Below are 25871 nucleotides of genomic sequence, written 5' to 3' on the forward strand. Positions count from 1 at the left end.
GCTGAACACTGTTTGCAGCCCTTTCCGTGTGCTGTCTCACTCAGTTATATCATAATTCTATAATCAGGTGTATCTCCATGTTACAGCTGCGCAGAGGCCCCTAACATGCAGCAATCTCCCAGAGGTCACAAAATAGAATTCATCTGACTTAAAAGTTGCAGTTTTCTCTTACACCTCTTCCTAAAACAATGTATTCCTTTTAATTGGGGAAGACCCAAGCTACATGGCAATTAAAGGCAGGGGAGAAGGGAAGATTCTCTCATTGGTAAAAAGTATTTAAACAAGGTTTTAAAATAGGGGCCTTACTGTATACTGGTCTTAATGGTCTGCTCCACTGTAGGTGTCATCAAGTTACCAGAGAATCTTTGTGTTTCTGGTATTAAAACTCCTTGGAGAAACTACAGATTGGTCATATAATGATTCTCTAACATATATTACTATTAGACACTGGGTATTCGCAGACAAAAAGCATAGCCTTAAATCTAATTCGGCAATTCTATCTGTATGCCTTTTATATGAAAGGTCACAAAGGAAATGAACAAAAATATAAGAAATCTGTCTCGAAATTTTTAAATATACATTTTTATTGGAGGACATTACAGAATCTCAGGGAAAAAACTTAATCCATGTGCACTGAGATGTTTTAAAGAATTAAGAATTCAATTAAGCACTATAATCCACTTTGTGGTCATGTTAACAGTAAGAATGTAACCAGAGAATTTAGCTAACATGCTACATAAGCATCTACCCTGTACAGAATGAGGGTAGAGGCAAAGTAATTCATATGTTAAGCTAAAAGTGTGCATGGGAAAATTGCAGCATTAAAATCCTTCCAGTTATCTGTTTTCATCTGAAGAAAGTGTTTCTCAGTCATTTAAAACCCATAATTGGGTAATTTCTAGATAGATGGGGTGGTGAGGAGGTAGGCTGGGAGTGTATTGACTGGAAAACAGAGAGCAACAGATTGATTAAAAGATTATGTACAACTGGGAACAAATTTTAGTGTTGGTATGTTATTGTTAAAGGATAGCCATTTGTCTTTGTGCAATGCTAAATAAAGGATTCTGACAACTCGGTCTAGTCAGGATTGCATTATTTGTGACCTTAAACAATAAATCTAACTGCAGACCAAACATCAAAAAGTAGCTTTCAAATATAAAAGGGCATCCACAAATGAATTTGCAATTTCATTATGATGGAAGTTTGGTTCTTTCAGCAGAACCCTGTGGGAAGCACTTCATATTGATAAAGTCTTAGCATGGATTCAAAAGGGGCTATTCTTCTTTCCATTCATGTGTATAAGGTCTCTTAATGTAATTGAGGGTCAGATGTCTATGTCAAAAGGACAAAAAAGTAATTATTCCCAGAAAAAGAATGTTTAAAACAGCAATACTGGCCTGCATTCTGACATCAAAAGTATCGTCTGAGCCCTAACCTAACTATGAAACACTATGGAAATCTGTGTTAAATGTAAAAAGTATGATATAAACATAAAGATTTATACAAAAGAGATCCCATTAAAAGGCGCCTCACTATGAGATGGATCTGGTTATTATAATGTAAATCAAATCACATTCTTCATTCAGATATTACAGCTGGTTGATTTATTCCACAGACACTACTATGTCGTGCCTACTATGCGCAAGCTCTGGTTTAGGCTTTAAGGATGTAACAGTGGACAATACAGGGTCTCTGCTTTCCTACCACTGACATTTTAGACCGGGGAAGAGAGAGGATTTTTGAAACTAAGTATGTCATGTGGTGATAACTCAATGGCAAAAAGCAAAGCAGGAAAAGGGGAGAAACAGTATCAGCCTGGGCCTTTTGTTTTGTTTTTAACCTAGTGTGGTGAGGAAGTAGGCTTCCCTGGTGGCTCAGAAGGTAAAGAATCAGCCTGCAAGGCAGGAGACCTGGGTTCCATCCCTAGAAGATCCCCTGGAGGGGGGAATGGCTGCCCACTCCAGTATTCTTGCCGGAGAACTGTGGCCCGGAAGGGCCTCTCTGAGGAGGTGGAGTCTGGTAATTTGATCAGAAACCTTACTGAATTGAGGGAAGGGCATTTCGGTTTGAAGGACGAGGACTCTACATGGTGTGTAAGGAGAACAGCCAGGGTTTAAGCTGGAGCGAAGCAGTGGCTGGAGATGAGGTCTTGGTATCAGTGGTAGGAAATGAGGGGGCGAGTAGTCTGCAGTTCCTGCAGGCACGGCAGGCGTGGTAAGGCCTCGGGCAGGTTCTCCGCAGAGCAGTGAAAAGAGCTGTGTTAGATTCTAAGGCTGCTGGTTGGAAAACAGACTACAGGAGGGCAAGGGTAGAATCTCCTCCTAATTAGGAGGAGAACGGTGCCTGCGGCTAGACCAGGCTGCAGTGGCAGACGTGGACAGGAATGTCTCTGAATGCATTTCAAGACAGAGTGGGCAGAATTTCTAGATGGTTTAAAAGAATGTGGGGTATGATAGAGAATTTACAAATTATTAAAATATTTCTGGTTTGAGCGAATGGAAGGATAAAATATCCATTTACTGAAGTGAGGAAGACTATTAGAGAAACAGGTTTTGAAGAGAAAAATCAAAGTTCTGTTTCAGATGCATTAAGTTAGAGATGCATGTGAGCTGTACATGGAAATGTTAGGGAAGCAAGCAGCTGGGTATGCAGGTTTGAGTTCAAGGGAGAGGTCTCGTCTAGGAATTAAGTATCAATAAATAAAATAAGAAAATGAGCATTTTTTATTCCTCCATAACCTGTAATGCAGAAAATCTCTTTCATAAAAGAAAAACAAAAATTCATTTCTCTAATAAAACCATTCTAAGAATGCATTTAACTCATGTATACACAAATTCTCCTATTAAAGTTTGTGCAAATGGCATAAATAACTGAATCTACAGTTACTAAATCTCTACAATTGCAAGGTTCTGTGCTACCTATGATATAAAACAAAGCCAGGAGACAAAAACGGGAAAAGAATTTGCAGCATTATATCAAACAACTTAGCTGATAAACAACTAATCATAGAGGGTAAGGTTGGAATTGCATACTATATATAAGAAAGAATTCAGAAGTTTGATGTTATTGTTATTAGAATACTACTTTTGGTAAAATATTAATAGGAGGGAATCCACACAGACAATTTTTTTCTATTAGAAATGCAAGTGTTGGTAAAAGAAACAGAAAGATTCTTTCATTCTTAACTTCCATGAAATTACTTCCATGAAATACTGGAAATGTCTCATGATATCTGGGATATATTTTTTTGAGATACGAAATATACTTCATTACAACATTGTACCAGCAGAGGTCACTAGTAAACCATTTTTGGAAGAATTTCTAGCTCTGATGTGATTTCACAAACATTTTGTTGCACATTTTCCTTTAAAAACAAATTCATAGGCATGCAAAATATTATTTCTTAAAAAATTTCAGTTAAACTGCATTAAGTTCCCCCAAGCAAATATCACTAACATGAGACTTGTAGTGATAGGCGATACTCATGTTCCTATTATTCCACACAGTCATAAAATCTCTGCTAAGTCGCTTCAGTCGTGTCCGACTCTGTGCGACCCCATAGACGGCAGCCCACTAAGCTCCGCCGTCCCTGGGATTCTCCAGGCAAGAACACCGGAGTGGGGTGTCATTTCCTTCTCCAATGCATGAAAGTGAAAAGTGAAAGTGAAGTCGCTCAGTTGTGTCCGACTCCTCGCGACCCCATGGACTGCAGCCCACCAGGTTCCTCCGTCCATGGGATTTTCCAGGCACGAGTACTGGAGTGGGGTGCCATTGCCTTCTCCATAAAATCTCTAAGAACACGCTAACATTTGGCACCAACACAGAATGTAAATGTGCTGTTCTATTATGTGCTTTCTAGTAACCTGAAAACACTGAGAACTATTTTGACTCCTACAATTTTTTGTCTAGTCAATTTTCATTTATTTGGTTGGATACAATCGACATAAAAGATACACTTTTATAAATCTCCTCTTAAATATTTCTAAAGCAGTGCATGATGCAATGGAACAGAAACTAGCCATAATTTGCCTGTCAGCCTACAGCAAAGCACTGAGGGCTCCATCTTGCCACCTTCTGAAAGAGGGCTGGAAGTAAATGACTGCCAGAATGGCTCCTTAAATGATCTCCAATTCGGAAGTTTTATCACTTATTACCATTTTATTTACTGCTACTGTTATTATACAAAATAATGATGGAAAATAATTATTTTGCCATCAAGAATTAAAAAGAAATAAAACATACGTACAAATCCCTGAATTTATTTTGAGATTACTGGCTGCTACTAATATTATTACATTTGCTTATTGCTTATAGAATTTACACATGGAACTTACTCCTGCAAAGATTGAAAGTCACTTTCTCTTTTTTTAACTGTAAGATTACAAGACCAGCTACTGCCATAAATATATATATGGTACAGAAAGACCTGCAAGAAAAGTAAAAGAAGTAATTCTATAATCTCGATGATAGAAGGTTACATTTTTGATATATTAAGTATCAATGCTAAAATATTATCAACGATAAAACATAAAATGCTGTTTCTGTATATATATAGAATGTTATAGAAAGTGATCAAAAGTATACACCCCAAACAGTCACGAGCAGGCTACCTACTGAAGTGCGCGTTTAGTCGCTCAGCTGTGTCCAACGCTTTGCGACCCCAGGGACTGTGGCCTGCCAGGCTCTGCTGTCCATAGGGCTTTTTTCCATGCAAGAATACTGGAGTGGGTTGCCATTTCCTCCTCCAGGGCATGGGTTAAAAGACATGAAGAAAGAATATAACCTTCTACTCTCTATATTCATATATCATTTAAATTTTCTATAAGTATATATTTATATATTATTTGTATAGTTTGTTTAATTAAAAACATCAATATCTGAACATTTAGGAACAGATTAAACACTGTAAAAGTTATTCGTCTCTATTTCACCAATACCTTGGCAGAGAATGTGAAAGTCAGTCAAGTTCACTAATTAATACCGCTATGAAAGTTTTGCTAGAAGGCAAAAAATTAATAACTAAAACAAATGATGTAGATAGAATTTTCTGAAATGATCCCAAAGAACATGGATAACTAGGGGACTACAATGACAAAAAGAGAAACACTGAGTAAGTATCATGTCAGAGTTCTTTTGTTCTTTTTTTACTCATTGAATTGCTTAGAAGGAAACTCACATATTGGTTAAACATTATAGCATCTCTTTTTATTCACTGAACATTTACCAGGCATCTAACATACAGAAGACACTGTGCTGCAGATCATTTGAGTAATGCAAAGATAAATTATATACTACCTCATATCATTAAAAAAGGCATCTGCAAAGTTATATATATCTTTGTCAAATAAATGAAAATAATAAAGTTCTGACACAATTTCTTGTATCAACAGTGCTAAGAGCTTGATTACTTTATTTCTACTTTATGAGTTCAGCTTCAAATTTCTTTAGTCCTGCATTTTCTCTCCTTAAATTGTTTGATTTGAGAAAATCAGCAGGGCTCTTCTTTCACTTATGATGGGATTATGTCCCAATATGCCTATCCTAAGCTGAAAGTGAAAGAGGAGAGTGAAAAACAACTCAACATTCAGAAAACTAAGATCATGGCAGCTGGTCCCATCATTTCATGGCAAATAGATGGGGAAACAGTGGAAACAGTGACAGACTATTTTTAGGGGCTCCAAAATCACTGCAGATGGTGACTGCACCCATGAAATTAAAAGACACTTGCTCCTTGGAAGAAAAGCTATGACCAACCTAGGCAGCATATTAAAAAGCAGAGACATTACTTTGACAACAAAGGTCCGTCTAGTCAAAGCTATGGTTTTTCCAGTGGTCATGTATGGTGGTGAGAGTTGGACTGTAAAGAAAGCTGAGTACCGAAGAATTGATGCTTTTGAACTGTGGTGTTGGAGAGGACTCTCAAGAGTCCCTTGGACTGCAAGGAGATCCAACCAGTCTATCCTCAAGGAGATCAGTCCTGAGTATTCACTGGAAGGACCGATGCGAAGAACTGACTCATTGGAAAAGACCCTGACACTGGGAAAGACTGAAAGCAGCAGGAGAAGGAGACGACAGAGGATGAGATGGTTGGATGGCATCACCGACTCGATGCACATGAGTTTGAGTGAACTCCGGGAGTTGGTCATGGACAGGACTATGTGCTGCACTCCATGGGGTCGCAAAGAGCCAGACATGACTGAGCGACTGAACTGAACTGAAACTATAATTTAGTAACTGAAACTGGATCAACAACTATAGATTTTGATTGATATCTGTTTATCATAAAAATATCAGAAAAACTGAGATGGGATTAATTTAAAGATTTTAGCTTTGTTTTTTAAAAAATCTTCAGTGTTCTAATTACATATGTACACTCCAACAGGTTAAATCAATCATTTCAATTTACTACTCGGAACCTGGGATGTGCAATTAAGATACACTACTTTGCTTAAATATACACAACAGGTTTTTTCCTCTTAGGTCTACTATTATTTTAAGAATAAAACAGACTCAGAGAGTTTGGTTTCAGCCAGCATACGGCACTTAATATGAGAAAACAAAATAACAGATATTACGGTCCTACTTTAAGAAAGCTCATACACAAAAGTCTTAAGTTGGAACAGCAACAGATGAAGAAATTTGTGGAAGATTATTTTGTTTGTTCGTGCACACATCATAGACCTTCCAAACAATTTTTAACTGTTTTCTTTAAAAGTGATTTTCCCCACTGCATTACTGCATTAAAAATATTATTTTTGATTTTGGTAAATGTTTTACAGTACATTTATTTCACATAGAATGGAACACTGGTGCTTAGCTTTGTTCTCAATAACCTAAGGAAAGTTGGTGAAGCAAGGCAGCAGTTATGGGTAATCAAGTGTGATTGTAAGTCCCCAGATGATTATTGTGTACTTTTTTCTAGTATGTCTTGAATATAAATTGGAAACATTTGGATTCAAAATTACAGTAACAACTCCAATAGAATCATATTTCTTCTTAAACTTGGAGAAGCTGGAACTGTTTTTGCTTTAAAATCTAAACTAAGGAAGGTCATGCTCCAAGCCTTCCTCAATTGCTAAGAAACCAAGAATCACCTTCAGACTGTTTCTAAAAGAAATGTTAATTAGGATGAATCGCCCTCTCAAAATGAACTAGTAATCACAATACTTGTTGCTGTTCATTTCATCCTGTCCAGCTCTGTGCGACCCCATAGACTGCAGCACACCAGGTTTTCCTGACCTTCAGTATCTCCTGGAGTTTGCTCAAATTCATGTCCATTGGACTGCAAGGAGATCAAACCAGCCAATCCTAAAGGAAATCAACCCTGAATATTCATCAGAAGGACTGATGCTGAAGTTGAAGCTCCAATACTCTGGCCACCTGATGGGAAGAGCTGACTCACTGAAAAAGACCCTGATGCTGGGAAAGATTGAAGGCAAGAGGAGAAGGGGACGACAGAGGATGAGATGCTTGGATGGCATCACCAACTGGACATGAGTTTGAGCAAGCTCCGGGAGATGGTGATGGACAGGGATGTTTGGCATGCTGCGGTCCATGGGGTCACAAAAAGTCAGACACGACTGAACAACAACAACAATACGTCCATCGAGTACTGCGTCAGCTAGTCAAGCTTTAAAATACGTGTATAAGAAGCAGATTTTACTTCCATTGACCTAAATTCTTTGCAGTTCCTAAGGAAATGGCACATCTTTACACCTGCCAAAGTAACAATAGGCAAAAACCAAATTTAGGAGCAAAATTGTGTTTTACATAAATCCAAGGAAATACTTGCCAAGTTTCTTAAAATCACAGCATTGCTATGGACAAAAATTATTTACATTAAACAAAAATTCTAACCACAATACTGAACCAAACTATTTTTTAAAGACCTTAAGACTGCCAAGTATTTTCATTTCTTTTTCCCTCCTATAATGGTTGGGAAAAAGATTAAAACAAAGGTTTTCAATGATATAGGATTTCTGAATCAATATTAATTTATTTTCAAGTACACATTAGTATCTATGTCATTAAAATAATACAGCAATTGGTTTGCATACTGAACAAAATGAGCAGCTATTTAGGCTATACTTTTTCATGAAATTATGCTTATTTAATATCAAAGTTCACATCTAAAATGAAATATGCTTCTTTGAATAATGGAGCAAAAACACTATTTTGGAAGCTTTTGGAAAACTACAGTTTTATGATTAACTGAGGACTACAGAGTACCTAACTCTAAAAGAAAAGCCTTCATTTAAAAACTCCAGCTTACTTCATTCATCTCAAAGATGATGGACTTGTGTTATATATGACAAAAATTGGGCAAGTTAAAATACTGGAATCTTGCTAGACTATAAACGGTACTAGAAAAATGAAATATTGGAACTAAAGTAATCTAAGAGACTTACACTGTAAGATTATGAAACCAAGGCCTGGGGAGATTAAATGATCTGCCCCCAGACAGATTCTGGTCTAAGACAGCGTCACACACAAGGAATTCTGTTTATATCCCAATAACTCACACTCTGTGCCTGCTGGGGTCTCACTGGAGAGAATACCACAGGGAAGATGAGGGACCCTGGGCTGTAGGAGATAAATCACAAATCACCTGAACGGAAGGAGAGAACAATATTCCTCCAACTAAAATCATGCAAAGACTTTACAAGGGACAGAAGAGCATGGATAGCGAGGAACCAAAATCCTCCCAGTGAAACGTGATTGGCCTGACTTTGTTCAGGACTCTTTGCTGCCTTCTCTTATCTACCTCCCTCTTTACAAGAGTGATTTTTTACATAAGTCTCTCCAAAACTTTGAGAACAATCGCAATCGGTATTAAACCTGCCACTGTTAGCAACTTGAATTCCAAAAGCACCTCACTTCCATCCATGAGTACAAAAAACAGGCCTGGGACGAAGCTGTGTTGTGTTTTCTGTCATACACCAAATAAGAAATGGGACTTCTGAAAGAGATTCATGAGATTACTTCTCCCTTATCTGTCTCTCAGTAGCAAACTGTATTAGCAGTTACTTTCAGATATGTTTCACACTCTCTCACCTCTCTCATCTTGGTTACCCTGGTCCTTCCACATGAAATCCATTCTTCAACCACCCTCCTTGTTTAAGAGGATTGCTACCAAGCCCACCAGGAATGACCATTTTCCCCACAATTGTGTATGACTCTTTCTCAAACTTCTTTGCTTTTTGTATATTTTCAGCAGGTTTTCTTCAGCTCTCACTAACCTGACAGCTAGTCAATCTTTAGGGAAATACTGAATACTCGTTGCAAGGACTGGTGATGAAGCTCCAGTATTTTTGTCAGACAACTCACTGGAAAAGTCCCTGATGTTGGGAAAGATTGAGGGCAGAAGGAGAAGACGGCATCAGAGGATGAGATGGCGGGATGGCATCACTGATGCAATGGACATGAACTTGGGCAAAGTTTGGGAGATGGTGAGGGACAGGGAGGTCTGGCATGCTGCAGTCCATGGGATCACAAACAGTCGAACAGAACTGGGGAACTGAACAACAACAACAACATGCTACTAATTTCCAAAGTAATCTATTCCATTTTACGAAATTTATGTTTCCATATGGCATTTTGTGTGTCCATATCTCAGAAATCAAGAGCAGTTTATAGAGTTTACGTCTTCAATAATGACACTGGGGAATATTTTGCTTGTTATTACAGCATTTGGGCTTCCTAGGTGGCTTAGTGGTGAAGAATCTGCCTGCCAATGGAGAAGCCTCAGGAGACGCGTGTTCGATCCCTGGTTCAGGAAGATCCCCTGGAGAAGGGAATGGCAACCCACTCCAGTATTCTTGCCTGGAGAATCCCATGGACAGAGGAGACTGGCAGGCTACAGTCAACGGGGTCACAAAGAGTCGGACACCACTTAGCAATTAAACAACAACAAAACCGCAACATTTACTGTGTAATTAAGGTATCTAGAAACATAAATTAATAGACCACATAATCAGGAAAGGTTAGGTCAGTGATTCTCAAAGCCTGGACCACCTGGAACAGCATCAGCATCAGATCGTAATAACTTGTTAGTAGAAACGGAAATTTTGGTTCGCATCGCAGGTCTCCTGAATTCGGAAACTCTTAAGAGTGGGGTCCAACAACCTGTACATTCTGTATTTTAGCAAAACCTCCACATGATTCCAGCACATGCTCAAGCTTGAGAACCATCAGGTCAGGTTATGTTGCAATCATAGAATTTCAACAGTTTGAGCAACAAAAGGTTATTTCTTGCTCATGCTAACTATCAAACAAGAGTTGGCTAAGTCTCAACTACATGTCATCTTTATTGTGGACCTTAGGGCGATGAAGAAACATCTATTCAGATCTGCTGAATTGTCAAAGCAGAGGAAAAAAAGAATATAGGACACTGTGTTCTGACTCAAAGCTTCTGCTCAAAAGTAAACATAAATCATTTCCACTCATATTTTATTAGCCAAAGCAGCTCTAAGGCCAGGCATGATGTTAATAGGTCAGTGAGTATAATGCTTCCCCAGGGAGAGACAGCAAAGGGTTTTAAACAATAACACAGCCTACCATCACACGCCAAGCATATTACTGTTGAAGATCAATTGTATTTGTTTACTATATTTAACGAAATTCAAGGCGCAGTTCCCCTTTCCTCTCAAATCCTACCATCATTTAGTCTTTTACATAATAACTTCAATGTTTCACTTTATGTATGATAATTCTTAAAATCTGTTGTTGATTTCAGAAACAGGCTTGTCTACAACATATTAATTAGTATTTTATGTATATGCATAAACAAGTGTCTATGCATTCTGAGCTCCTTTTTGTTCTAATTACTAAAGCGTTCAGGAATTTCACATTGTTCAGTTGTGCCTGAACATCAGTGCATAGCATACAGGCCACTCAATAATTTATGTTGAAAGAAAGAAATCTGTTATCTGAAAACACTACTTTTGAGTAATTATATTTCTAATTGGGTTCATGTTTCTTGGATTCATTTTTTTAACAGCAATTCTAAGCTTTTTAAAAATATTTCATATCTAAAAATGTGTTTAAAATCAGCTACCCCATTACGTATTAACAACTCCCAGTGTTCAGCCTTAATATAAAATTTTATTAGTTTTTTCACTGATAATTTGGCATGAATTGACACTTAGCCATAAATGTGCATAAATAGGGGTCTAAAAAGGAGTCTCTAATCTTTTCTGAATGAGGAGCTATCTTTTAACACCCAAATGAAATATAACAATGACTGGAATATAAGGCTATCAAGTCCAAAAGGCAGGAATAGGAATGCTGCTATAGACATGTTTATACTGAACTAGAAATTATAACTGAAAAAATGAGGTTTTCCAAGGGAATGCTAGTGGTAAAGAGTCTGCTGCCAATGTAGGAGATGCAAGAGATACAGGTTCAATCCCTGGGCCGGGAAGATCCCCTGGAGTAGGAAATGGCAACTTGCTCCAGTATTCTTGCCTGGGAAATCCCATGGACAGAGAAGCCTGGCGGGCTCCAGTCCATGGGATGGCAAAGAGTCGGACATGACTGAGCGACTGAGCATGCAAAAGAGGTGAGACTATAAGGTTCATAGGTTGGGGCATTATCCACACTCATTCACGCAGTTAAACATTTCACCAATATTTACTCCGAGTCGACTATGTACCAGACAGGTTGTCATGTGTGGGGACAGCCAGTGTCCGTGTTTCCAAGGAGCTCACGACCCAGCGGGGTATACACATAAGCAACAAGGGCTACCGCACTGTAGGAAGCACTTTAACATGCAGCACCCAGTGCTCAAGGAGCACAAAGGAGGGCTGTCGAAGCCCGGCTTGGTCATGGCAGGCTGCCCAGAAGAGAAGAGACATTTAAGATGGCACATGCAGGCAGAAGGGGAGGAAGAGAGCCAAGAGGGACAACCTACGTGAGACTTAGGCAAGGGAGAACTCTGGGTGTGCTGGGACTGAGGAGGCTTAACGTGAGTGGCAATGGAGATAAGCACACAGTAGAGGACTTGGCACAGGCCAAACGTGTCGAAAACAAGTTTGAGGGATTTCCCTGGTGGTCCAGTGGTTAAGACTCCAAGCTCCCAATGCAGGCGGCTTGGACCGATCCCTGGTCAGGGAACCAGACCCCACACACCGGGACTGTGAGTTCGCACGTCACAGCTAAAGACTCCACACGCCACAGCCAAGACTGAGGATCCCACGTGCCACAGCCAGGACAGAGCTGGTGCAGGCAGATCAGTTAATTCTAAACAATGAGTTTGACAGGGGCTCTGTATCAACCTAGAGGGGTGGGATGGTGAGGGAGATGGGAGGGAGGTCCAAACGGAGGGGACATATGTATACCTGTGGTGGATTCATGTTGAGGTTTGACAGAAAACAACAAAATTTATTTCTTCAATAAAAAATAAATTAATGAAAAAGAAAAATTAGTTTGAACTTTACCTCTAAGGTAAAAGGCCCCAAGTCCTAGAAAAGTGAAAGTGGCTCAGTTGTGTCTGATTCTTTGTGACCCCATGGACTATACAGTCTATGGAATTTTCCAGGCCAGAATACTGGAGTGGGTGGCCTTTCCCGTCTCCAGAGGATCTTCCCAACCCAGGAATCAAACCCCGGTCTCCTGCATTGCAGATGAACTCTTTACCAACTGAGCTATCAGGGAAGACATGACCAGATCTGTGTTTAACACAGATATTCCAAGTGTAGCTTTCATGACTTACTATTGAATCCCATCTCGTTGCTTATTTTTAAACTGCAATCTCACTTAATAGCATTTGTTTGAACTTTCTAAATATCAACTTAGAAACTGATTTCTGTCGAAAGCAACTGATATTAAAGCCATCTAATTTTAAAGCCATCTAAAAAGTTATATTTCTCTCTAAGATAATAGATTAAATTTACACATCAACTTTAAGACACTTTAATACATTCTGACAGATTAACTAATTGGTTTTAAAATGACTCTTTTCAAAACGAAATGAGGCCAAAAAGTATCAAACTTTAAGATATTATAAAATGCAAGTAATTAATACCAGTTAAAAGCCAAAAAAAAACCCCAAAACCCTGTTTCTTGCTTTGCAATCAGGAATTCATCTAGACTATCTCTGCCAAAGAAAGTTACCTCATTTGCAGCATCCATAATGTATCTCTAGATATTGCTCTGTCTGCACACAATTAATAAAGTCACAGAATTTACTTACTATTGGGAACAGAGAAGGATGCTAAAAACCAAGACTGCCAATAAGGCACATCAGATTGGAGAGTTATCTACCTTTGTGTAATTAACGCCCCATCCAGTTCTCTTGTTCCTGTACTTTTCTTCCCAGTCCATCCCTAACTCTGAACATTCAGACACTTGTAAGTTTCCCTGCCATCGGCTGCAGTTTATTCAAACTTCTCTTGCAGGTTACAGGAAAACTCTGTTGTTTTCGAAGTGCTCTCAGTTTTTATGAACAGGTTCCTTCACAAAGGTCCCTTCTATGAGGATGACATGAGAAATCTTAAGTTTGATGACCCTTATCAGTCTTGTAGTTCCAATTCTGTGGATCTTTTTGTGGCAGAGTTGGGCAGGGGGAAGGAAGATTAGGGTACTGGTTACAGGAATAACCTGATATTTTTGAAAACTGTAGAAAAAGATGTTCAATTTTTCCTTCAAGCTTTATAAGAAGTAAAATTTTACCAAGGTAGAAAATGAAAATAAAAAGGTTTTATCAAACTTTTGGAAAAACCAGGTTTTTTGAATATACACATAAAATGTGACAACAGATTTATATGCAAACAGTCACACTTATATTAAAAACAAAACAAAATCCTCTCTAACCAGCCTAAACTAGGAACAGGGAGGAATTAAAGGTCATCCAAAACAATTGGGAAGGCCCATATTCTTTCAAAGGCTTCCACTGTAAAATACAGTTCAGTAAACAAAAACAAAGCCATCTGGAAAGTATTTCTTAGATATCGATCCTGTGACATTGATAATTTCGAAATGCAGGAGAAAGAAAACACAGCTACTCCTACTTGGCCAATGTTCCATTTACTTTATCAGAGCCAACAACGTTAATGACTTAGAACAGTCTTAGGGTTATCATGAATTTCGGCCTTAAGGTTATCATGAATTCCAATAGAAAAGATCAGTCATCCACAAACAGGTCAGTAGATAAATATGGCCTGATATACTGAGAGGTTAATTCCTTTCCTTCTAGTGAGTATTCTCCCATTTTAGACTCCATAATTGATTAGGCCAAAGACAGTCTGAGAATCTTATTTTTAATTCTGGCTCTTTCACTAAATAGTTACAAGATCTTAAAATGAAACTTATGTTTCTCATCCTTTCTCTAAATATAAAACAAAAAGATAGAACTGAATGATCCTGAGGATTCCTTACAACTTAAAAATTCTGATACAGACTATTATCTGCAAATTTTTATGATTCGCTCGAACTTGATACAGCTGCAACCTGCTTCTGGGTTCTCAAATTTAAATATAATTCAACCAATACTCAACTGATATGAAATGGCTTTAAACATTCAGTATGAGGGGCTACTGAAGATCTCTTTATAGATTTTAAGTAAGAAAAATATTATAAAATTAATATTCTACCCAAAGTAAAGTACTGTCTAATATAAATGGACAAACGAAGTACTCAAATGTTCAGAATTATATTTTTACCTTCAGACAGCTTATCTATTTCTATGTGTGTGCCCAGTCACTCAATTGTGTCTGACTCTTTGCGACCCTATGGACAGCAGCCCACTGGGCTCTTCTTTTCCATGAGTTTTTCAGGCAAAAATACTGGAGTGGGTTCCCATTTCCTCCTCCAGGGGATCTTCCCACCCAGGAGCTGAATCTGTGTCTCCCATGCATCCTACATTGCAGGCAGATTCTTTACCACTGTGCCACCAGCAAAGCCCACCTATTTCTATATTAGTCTAATAATTTCTATATGTGAAAATTACCTGAGGTCTGTTGAACTAAGTACAGCAAATAACTGAGTTCTGTTGAAATAAGAATAGAGCATATTGCTTATAGTACCATCAGGGGGCTTCCCAAGTAGCACCCGTGGTAAAGAACCTGCCTGCCAATGTGGGAAACATAAGCGATGCAGGTTCAATTCCCGGACTGGGAAGGCCCCTTGGAGGAGGGCATGGCTCCACTCCAGTATTCCTGTCTGGAGAAGCCCATGGACAGAGAAGCCTGGCAGGCTACAGTCCATAGGGCTGCAAAGGATTGGACACAACTGAAGTGACTCTGTATGCACCAGCTATATTTGTTATAAGCTGACTTTCTGCAATATGCTCTTGCTTTACATACTCATGGAATACTTTATAGGAAACTATCTTAGACTATTTAATATATCTATGTTCTAATGTCTAACAAGAAACCATCTTAAAACATTTAATGAGCCTACATTAGAAATGCTTAAAAATATATTAAAGATGCTACCAAGATCACACATACATGTATTTAGGATTATAGATGCTATTCCTCAAAGATGAGCAAAACTGATGTACAGGCACATCTAAGAAGCTCTAATTAAATATTAATTCTTTGCTTAAATACCATTCTAGCTAGTGTCCATTGGGTCAATTTCCCTGATGGCTCAGAAGGTGAAGAATCTGTCTGCAATGCAGGAGACTCAGGTTCAATCCCTGGGTTGGGAAGATCCCCTGGAGAAGAGCATGGCAACCCACTCTAGTATTCCTGCCTGGAGAATTCCATGGACAGAGGAGCCTGGTGGGCTACAGTCCATTGGGTCACAAAGAGTCGGACACGACTAAGTGGCTAACACTTTTATTTTTCATTAGTGAACAGCCCTTGTAATTGTATATGTTCCTTTGCATATGTAAACTGAAATGCTGCTAAGTCAAAAGCAACAATATTATTTAAAATACAGAAAATAATCTTCTGTTCAGTGCCACATAATTAGGGTCCATGTGGAGGCTGGCAGTAGGGAAAGTGGGAGGGAAACTAAAATCCAGACTGTCTTCGTTTTTCTCACTGGGACTGGATGAAAAATGTATTTTGTCTTCCAACAAGTTTATATGTATGGGCTACATTTTAGGTTTTCAGTATCCTGCCAGACAAACTTCTAATACACAGAGTGATTTTTTGGCCACAATGCATCAAAACTCTACATTTTCAGAGTCGGTCCAGTGCCCTTTCCTAAAACATATGGTCACCTAACAGCCAAGTCGCTTGAGAGGTAGGCTTTGACCTCGTGGAGCCTGTAGCGGTTGCTAGCACTTAAATACAGGAATTTACTTTTGACTTCAAGCCATGCCTTGTTCTGCATCTCTCTTTTTTTTTTTTTCCCAGAAAATAGGAAGGGGATTCAAACTCCAGAGGCAAAATTCCAAGAGGTTAAAGAGGAGGGAGAGTCTAGTGAAAATACAAAAGACACTCGCACAGCAGGACAGAAGAAAATAACAGTCTTGTATTCAGTTTGAAATAAAATTACCCAATGTAATAGTAACACTTTACAGACTTTTTTAGTAGAAAAATTGTTGGGGCCTGAACATGGAGACAAGGGCTTCTCAAATATCCATTCATTTAAATAAAATAAAAAATGAAGGAGAGGTTAAAGATGATTTGCTCTAGAAATACAACAGATGCTTCTTAGAATTCCTTAAGGGGGAAAAAAAAGATTTCTTCAGAAAGCAGTGCACTTACAAATCATATTTTATGAATGTCTTGCCTAGCCTTCTGTAATATGAGGACAGGGAGCTGAAAATGTATTTATTTCTCTAGAATTCATTCACTCCTGCTACTAATTCTATACTTGAGGCAGGTCAGAGTATCTATTCCAAGACAAGACATTTGGACCTTTCTGAAAAAGTAAGTCAGAAAGGTACAAGGTACGAAGGTACTGGTGGAACCAGACAGAGACATGTATGGAGCAGAGCATTCGGGAGCTAATAAGTGAAACAGCGGAGGAAAGCTCTGAGGGAAATGGGCAGAGATTGTTTAGGGCTAAACCCCGCCTTATTTGATTGTTCATTTCAAATAAGGCTGGATTTAGCCCGGAAGGCTGCAGCATTAACTCACAAATTCACAATTAGCATTTTTGCTTTGCCTACCAGGACAGGGAGTCGTTGGCAGAATAGTGGCAAGCTGGGCCCTGAGGGAATGTGGGAAAAGAAAATCAGACACTGAGAAGGGTTTCATTTTTAGCGTTCAGCAGCTTTCAGACTGGCAAATTTTGCTGACATTTCTAGCTTGGGAGGGGAAGGCTTCCTGAGTTACTGCCACACCCATTCCACCCACTCTAAAGACTGGTCTGGAGATCTATATTCCCCAAAACAGTACAAAATACATCTCATAAATCTCATATCTGGTATCCTTGTTTAAAAATACTCAAGTTTCATTTACTTTTGCTAGGACACTTGAGACCAACTGTATCTACACCATTAGCATAGAAATCAAACACCCAAAGTAAACAATATTTACCAAACAATGTCTGGGGAGAAAACAGATAAACAATAAGAAGGGACCTGATTAAACTAAAAGGACGTTAGCTAATATGCCTGGTCCTCTGTTTCTTCCTCTGTAAGACAGGAGGAGGAATAATTTAAATAACATAAATGCATCGATCAAGAGCAGTGCCTAGAACTAGACAGGTATTCAGTACAGGTTAAGCTCCTTTCTCCTTTTCCCTAGGGTTTGGTTTTTTTTTTAAACAATTTACAGTTTTCTCCTTTTTCCTCCCTGGTGTTTGGAACTTTTTTTTGAATCTATAATCTCAGCCTTTAAAAATCTATGTGCAAAAAAAAAAAAAAAATAAATCTATGTGCAGATTCCAAAGGGTGATATCCATTTTATGAAAAATATTATTTATTTGTTCTATTTTTCTTTATAACCATAGTCTTTTAGAAGGACTAAAGACTGGTAGAACCACAAATACCAATGAACAAGGGAATGAAAAGATCTAAAATGATAATAAAAATAAACAGCAAGGAATAAAGAATCCTAGGAAAGGACAGTACCTGTGAAGTCAGTTACGGTCAAGAAGATTAAAAAGACCTCTGACTAACAACATGGGTAGGTAAAAACATCTATATGGTGTTTCATTTGATCCTCACAACATTCATTTTAAAGATAAAAAGACAGGTTTAGAAAGTAATCTGGTCCAGGACTGTTCAGCTAATAAATTATTAGATAAGGAACCAGAATGAGAATTGAAGACTTCTAAATCTAAGACTCTATGCAGTTCAACATAATGACAAAAGTAACTACAGCTTACTTATATGTGACTTTCTAAAGATTAAAATTAATAGAGTGGTAAAATGATGCGTGGTACAACTTTCTTTTCTTCATTGATACTAGAATCATGAAAACCTGACAGAAATCCATGGTAAGTTAATGTCACCATACTATAGTTCTAGAGAGCTCCAGGGAGTTGATATTGATCAACTGAACCCAACAAGACTGAAATTAGCAAGATGTATTTTAGTCCTGGTGTATAATTTTGAAGGGAGATTTTCTTCTAAGGATTATCGTTAAGAAGGAAGCAATCATAAGTGATATTTTAAAAATAAACTGATAGGTCACCTGATACAAGAAAAGTATTTTATAGCTGAGAATCCACCTAGAAGAAACCACATTGAGACTTTTGCAGATGTTTCTTCAGGTGCATATAATTTGAAGCTGAGAAAAACTGAAGTCCTTGCTAAAAAAAAGAAAATCAACATAAATCTGTAGTCTAACAATAATGACAGCTAATGCTTTTTCAGAAAGTGTTATTTTTTAGAACTTTTTTTAAGGTTATGGGATTGTGAAGAAGGCTATGAAACAATTTTAATAATAAACAGAAGAGTTTGACAAGTCATAGAAATCAAAACTAGATGTGAAAGTGTTTACATGTTGGTGAATAAAATAAAAAAAGCAAAAATTAATGGAAAGATTTAGGAAATGACCATAAATCATAATTTACCACAAATCACATGCTAAGTGTGAATAGGAATCTATCTCCTCACATTAAGGGGTTGTAACTTCTGAATTAGAAGTTCTAAAGGAAAAGTTCTGTTATAAGCCGTAGGACAACCTACTGGGTTCTACTGATTTGGCTAATTGAAACGTCTGAGTAATTTTTAAAACAATATAATTCTTCCTTAAAACTAGCCATTTTTTAAGACAAATTTTGGAATTTATAATCCTATCAATATAAACATTTAAGCATAAACAGTGATTTTTAACATACAAATCTAAGTAAATTTCTTAGAAACTTAGAAAAACAAAGAATTTAAACTGCTTAAGACTCAGATAGGCATCTTAACCAGAATTGTCTTTTCAGTCTAGATGCTATCTGAAATCTAGACGTCCAAGAGAAAAACCTCAAACAGCTGGAATCCAGCTTAGATACACAAAATAAATCACTTCTGACTGCAATCCACTCTGAAAAGCTCTCATTGGGTTTCCACAAGCAACAAAACAAAACAAAGAAGGTTAACACTAGTAAACTGGGTTTACTAATTGTGCAGCAGGAGAAAAAACACAAAAGCAACAAAAGACAGATCAGAGCTCTGTGAGATCCATGACCATCTGTTCAATATATTTGACCCTTAAGGTCAGAATTTTGCTCCTGATATACTTGTGAAATAAAGATATAGAAGGTTTTCTCATTCTAGTTCAAAGTCTTAAATCATTCATTGAAAATTTAAGTCATTTAAAATGTGTCAGTTGATAGAGTGTGTATAATGAACAGGTCAGGTAAATATTCATATTCAGACCTTTAAAACAGAGTAGCTTCTTTAAAAGAGTAGATTCTTACTCTCCCCTGAAAGTAAACAAGGTTTCACTTGGCTTCCCTGTATTGCAGAGCACACTGTCTTACAGGAAAGCAGAGTATTGATCATGACCCTCAGTTTCATGTATCATTTTTGAAATGTACACCATACATAAAATTCTCTACATTCATGAAAAGTTTTTATGTATCACCAAAAACAATCATGAAACCCAGGCTGTGAATTAAACATGCAGTACACTTAGAAAACTGTGTGCAGTTTACTGTTATCTTCAGTGGGAAGAAAATGCCTTTCCAATGAAACATGCTTTCTTCCAAAATACTCTTTTCATATAATGAAACTCCCACAACCATGTGAAATAAGATATAGTATGTCTTCCATACTTTAAAAGGGGATGGACAAGAACACTTATCTCCGGCAAGAAAGGGAGAGTTAGCAAGGAGTTTTCTCCCTCATCAGTTAGGACTCTCTCAGTGCAATAATCCTCTTTTCTTAGGTGCCTAAATAAATGAAACAAACGGGTGAGAATTGTTTCATCCACCCCTCCCCATAAAGGAACTAGAAATCCAATTTAAAAATACTACTTTCCATTAAACTGTTAATCAGCTCAGTTCAGTCGCTCAGTTGTGTCCAACTCTTTGAGACCCCATGAATCACAGCATGCCAGGCCTCCCTGTCCATCACCAACTGCCGGAGTTCACTCAGAGTCGCGTCCATCGAGTCAGTGATGCCATCCAGCCATCTCATCCTCGGTCGTCCCCTTCTCCTCCTGCCCCCAACCCCTCCCAGCATCAGAGTCTTGTCCAATGAGTCAACTCTTCACATGAGGTGGCCAAAGTACTGGAGCTTCAGCTTTAGCATCATTCCTTCCAAAGAAATCCCAGGGCTGATTCTCAACATATATCTTAGGTGAATGCATAATTAGACTTCACTTATCGCTTCATGGAAGAGTTTCCCTGTAGTTTGGATATGGACCATTTTTAAAGTCATTATTTAATTTGCTATAATACTGTATCTGTTTTAGGGTTTGGATCTTTGGCCACAAGGCATGCGGGATCTTTGCTGCATGACTAGGTATCCAAGCTGCACACCCCTGCACTGGAAGACAAACTCTTAACCACTGGACTGTCAGGGCAGTCCCTCCCTGTGTGTGTCAGTCACTCAGTCGTGGCCGACTCTCTGTGACCCCATGGACTGTAGCCCATCCCCCAGGCTCCTCTGTCCATGGGGTTCTCCAGGCAAGAACACTGGAGTGGGGTGCCATTCCCTTCTCCAGGGGATCTTCCTTACCCAGGGACTGAAGTCGGGTCTCCCACATTGGAGGGAGATTCTTTACCGTCTGGGCCTGAAAACTACAGCAGTTATGACTTCTGCCCTCTCCAATTTGTTTTCTTGCATTTCCCTCGTCATATGCCATGAGTGTCCCCAAATCCCATTCTACTGCTCCTCAGCCTGTGTCTTCACCTGTGTCAGGGTTTTCAAACTCTCAGTTCAAAATGTACTTTAAAAATCAGTACATACAAAAAGAAATCAGTCTGAAGAGACGTGGATCCAAGGATGATGACTGCTAGATACATACCTAATACCATTCTCCCTAGAGTTTTCCCTTAGGAGCAGAAACCCATTATGCAGTAAGGGATTTATTCAGAATAGAAGACCACAATTCCCAGTTTGTATGGCCCCGTGACTAAACTCTGAGCAATGAAAGGAGAGTGGAAGTGCTGTGTGGGGCTTTGTCTAAAGAAAGCTGGTTGCAGTGGGAGGAGTCTCTTTTTCTATTTCTGGTCATTTACTTTCCTGCTGGTCTGTAAGACAGATACAAAGGCTGGGGTTCTCACAGCCATCTTAGTACGGGAAGTGATCTTAAGAATGAAGTTTAGAGACCTCCCTTGGCCCAGTGACCAAGATTCAGTGCTCCCAAGGCACGGGGCCTAGGTTCGATGGCGAGTTAGGGAACTAATCCCACATGCCACAACTAAAGGAAAAAAAAAAAAAGATCACGTGTGCCAGCAGCCAAATAAATATTTTTTCAAAGAAAGAAAAACAAATGAAGTTTATTCAGAAGGGTGGCGAGAGAGTGAGCAAGGACACAATAACTGGGGAGTTACTGTGTCAGCCCTGTACTGCCCACCTGGAGTCCTCTTATATAAGAAATAAATTTATCTCATGTTTAAGCCACTGTATTTTGAGTTTTTCAATCCTAAGCGCCAAAGCCAATTCTAAGTAATCCATGCAACTGAGAAAATAAGAAACGATGCAAGAAAGAAAAAGTTTTATTTTTTATGGGTGATATTCTTCCTAAGACCATGCTAAACCAGTTTAGCATAATGGTTAGGAGCATCTGGGTCCAGGTCTGACTCTGCCACTTATACCAGTGACTTAATTAACCCTCCTTATACCTCAGCTTTGGGCTTCCCAGGTGGCTCAATGGTAAAGAATCTGCCTGCCAATGCAGGAGATGCCAGTTTGATCCCTGGGTAGGGAAGATCCCCTGAAGAAGGTCCAACATTGTAATATGGGCTCAGCTAAATATATCTGTTTAATATGAGGTAATTTACTCCACTAGGAAATTTTGGAAACATATTTCTAAGAGAGGATAATGACATCATTTGATAAGAAAACAAGTTTTATTTTGTTTTACCACTTATAGGTTAAATGAATCATTAAAGAGAAAGCCATATTAGTAACTTTTCACACTACTTTAGTAGTTTATTAATGTGATCATATGATCATTAACTCAAAACATATAAAACTTTGATGTATTTTCTTTAAGCAGCATCAGACACTTCAGTTCAGTTCAGTTTAGTTCAGTCGCTCAGTCATGTCCGACTCTTTGCAACCCCATGAATCGCAGCACACCAGGCCTCCCTGTCCATCACCAACTCCCAGAGTTCACCCATACTCACGTCCATCGAGTCAGCGGTGCCATCCAACCGTCTCATCCTCTGTGGTCCCCTTCTCATCAGAGTCTTTTCCAGTGAGTCAACTCTTCACATGAGGTGGCCAAAGTACTGGAGTTTCAGCTTTAGCATCATTCCTTCCAAAGAAATCCCAGGGCTGATCTCCTTTAGAATGGACTGGTTGGATCTCCTTGCAGTCCAAGGGACTCTCAGGAGTCTTCTCTAACACCACAGTTCAAAAGCATCAGTTCTTCAGGGCTCAGCTTTCTTCACAGTCCAACTCTTACATCCATACATGACTACTGGAAAAACCATAGCCTTGACTAGACAGACCTTTGTTGGCAACTTAATTTCAATGTGTCCACTGATCAATCTACCACATTAACAAACAGAATTCTATAGTCCTTAGACAGTAGATGTTTCATTTGACTTATAAATTTTGCACTGCTTTCACTCATAGTACTGACTGTTTCTCTTACCCATTGTGGTATACTCCTGACCTCATCCTGTTGATACTGAGATAATTAAAGTCTATCTCTAACAGGTATACTCCATTGCAAACACCAACACACATACAAACCAAAAGGGATGTGGACATACTATTATGTTTCAATCAACTTGTATTATTGTTCAACCAATAAACCACCTTTACTGAGTACATATTGCCTATTTCACCTTGCCTATAATCTTAACCCCATCTGGAAAAATGTGTTTTGTGTTTTTTTTGTTGCCTCTTTGCTTTCAGTAGAACTAGGTGTCCCTTAAAGACACACATGTCCTGCACTGTCTCAGTGAGAGCTGCTTGTTCACTTACAATTCTCTTCCTAGTCACTATTTTCAACATTATTCCATTATCCTCAATTCATTAGTATACATCTTGATCATTTAAGACTCATGCCTTTCAGTCATACCACCCCCTGTGCCTCCTCGTCACTGCTGTATTTACCAACCTCTGTGTCATTCTCCTTTATTTATCAGAGGCCTTAGACCTTAACTTGAAGTCTTTCTTTCAACTCCAAATCCTTCCATTATTCAGGATGATTTCAACATTCACATGTGTGATCCATGTGAATGAATCTTCCCTTTTCAATCTAGTAAGTAACTCCAACTCACTTCTGCAATCTAATTCCAAAGTCACTACAATAATCTTGCCATCCTAACTGCTCAGGAATAATTTACTCAAGCAGTTTATCTTATTCCCACCTTCTCCTTTACTTCTAATTCTCTTGATGAATCACTCCCACCATGAAGGGGTCTTTGGTCTGCCAAGAGACTTCCAACTCATTAGTTTCACATTTCTTCCCATTTATCAGTGCTTTCTTTCATCATGCTCTTCCTTATCCAGCTTAAATTCTATGACGTTAGGAAGCACTCCAGTACCCTAAGTTCCTTTTCCATCAATCCTTGCATCAACTCCGCTGGCAAAACTGCAACCATACATGCAACTAGCTACTTTCTCCACAACTATAATGAAGCCAGTGCGCAATGCTAGGGAAAGGCCCACTGCAAAATACGGTCAGCATGCCCAAACACATCCTGAACACAGCCCAGCAATCCCGCCCTCTTATTCTAATCTACACAAAGCAAATACTGCAAATCCTCTGAATTCTCTCCAGGCCTTTGGCTCCCTCCCCTTAGTTTCATCCAAGATCATACCTTCTACTTTACTGAGAAGCATAATAGCTAACAGACATGATTTTCCGATAGGAAGCTGAGTAGCTTCAAGTCTGCCCACTTCTGCTCTGCACCATTTTCTCCTTCTTTCCTCCTATTACATATGAACACGGGGTAAGCTGTTTACAATGAGGATACAGAGAGAGACAAGAAGAGAGCCTAAAACGAATCTTTGAAGAATTCCAAAATCTGATGGCTGAGTAAGAGAGAATGAAGCTTCAAATCAAACCACAGATTTTGTACTAAAAACACACCAGCTACATTTTGTGTGTGTGTGTGTGTGTGTATTCACACATTTCAACTACATTTTGTGTGCATATATACATTCACAAATATACACACACATATATACATATATTTATACAAGAAGTTGGTTTTGAAGGCAAATATAACTCTAGGCTTTTCCAACAATATTAAACACTAGTCCTTTGATAGATGAAATTTAGCAATGTTATTGTTACCAAGGTCAAAAGAAATCTTCTCCCATGTGGAAATGAAATAATCTACTTAACAGAATTTTACTAGCCCAGGGTGGAGGAGAAACATGAAATTATTACCCTTTGCAGACATAAAACTTTCTCCTTGGAACAAAGATAGCTCTCGCTCATCAAGAACATATGTAGATTTAAGATCTTTTACTATAAACAGTAGGCTTCAGGCTTGGGTGGTCTGTGTTATGTCCAATAATATATGAATTGGCCTATTCTCAAAATAAATATTTCCTTTTTCATTACTCTGAGTCATGTTAAAAATTTGATCTTTGTGTTCAAAAACAGAAAGGTTTTCATATAAAATTTTCAGCTAAAAGTCAGTATACTCAATAGACAGTTCAGGACACTACCCCTAATTAAAAATGAATATAAGAAGATCTTAAACAATTTTCTCTGTATCGAAAGAACACTCTGAGTAAACTGGGAAGATGCTTAATGAAAATAAATCCTCTTTATGCATACAATGATACTTTTTGTACAGTGTTTTATAAAGAGCTATGACCCAGGGAATGAAATGAACATATAATACCCTATGCTCCTACTTCCTCTCTGAAAAAAGTATATATATATATATCACTTTCTTGTACACCTGAAACTAACACAACATTGTAAATCTGTGTGTTAGTCACTCAGTTGTGTCTGACTCTTCATGACCCCATGGACTGTAGCCCGCCAGGCTCTTCTTTCCATGGGACTCTCCAGGCAAGAATAATGGAGTGGGGAGCCATTCCCTTCTCCAGGGAATCTTCCTGACGAAGGGATCAAACCCGGGTCTCCGGAATTACAAGCAGATTCTTTACCATCTGAGATTCTCCCTCCTGAATTACAAGCAGATTCTTTACCATCTGAGATTCTCCCCTGAGCCATCGGGGAAGCCCTTGTAAATCAACTATATATCAATTTTTTAAATGCAGTTGACAAGAGGGGATAGAAAGTCCAATACTTTTTGCATCTTTCAGACTGCAGTCATATAGCTAAGCATTTAATGTGCTATCCTACATACATGATCTCATATCTTCATATCATCAGTAGGTATTATCCTGCCCATCTTGTGGGTAAGAAAACCAAAAGGAT

General features: G+C 38.5%; 1 protein-coding gene across 1 annotated transcript in view; it reads right to left on the reverse strand.

Annotated features, from left to right (window-relative positions):
- Positions 1-25871, reverse strand: part of TMEM135 (transmembrane protein 135) — a 269389-nt gene that overhangs the window by 24964 nt on the left and 218554 nt on the right. The gene's annotated exons all lie outside the window — the stretch shown is intronic.

Source organism: Ovis aries, chromosome 21, assembly GCF_016772045.2.
Source record: "Ovis aries strain OAR_USU_Benz2616 breed Rambouillet chromosome 21, ARS-UI_Ramb_v3.0, whole genome shotgun sequence".
Taxonomy (NCBI): Eukaryota; Metazoa; Chordata; class Mammalia; order Artiodactyla; family Bovidae; genus Ovis; species Ovis aries.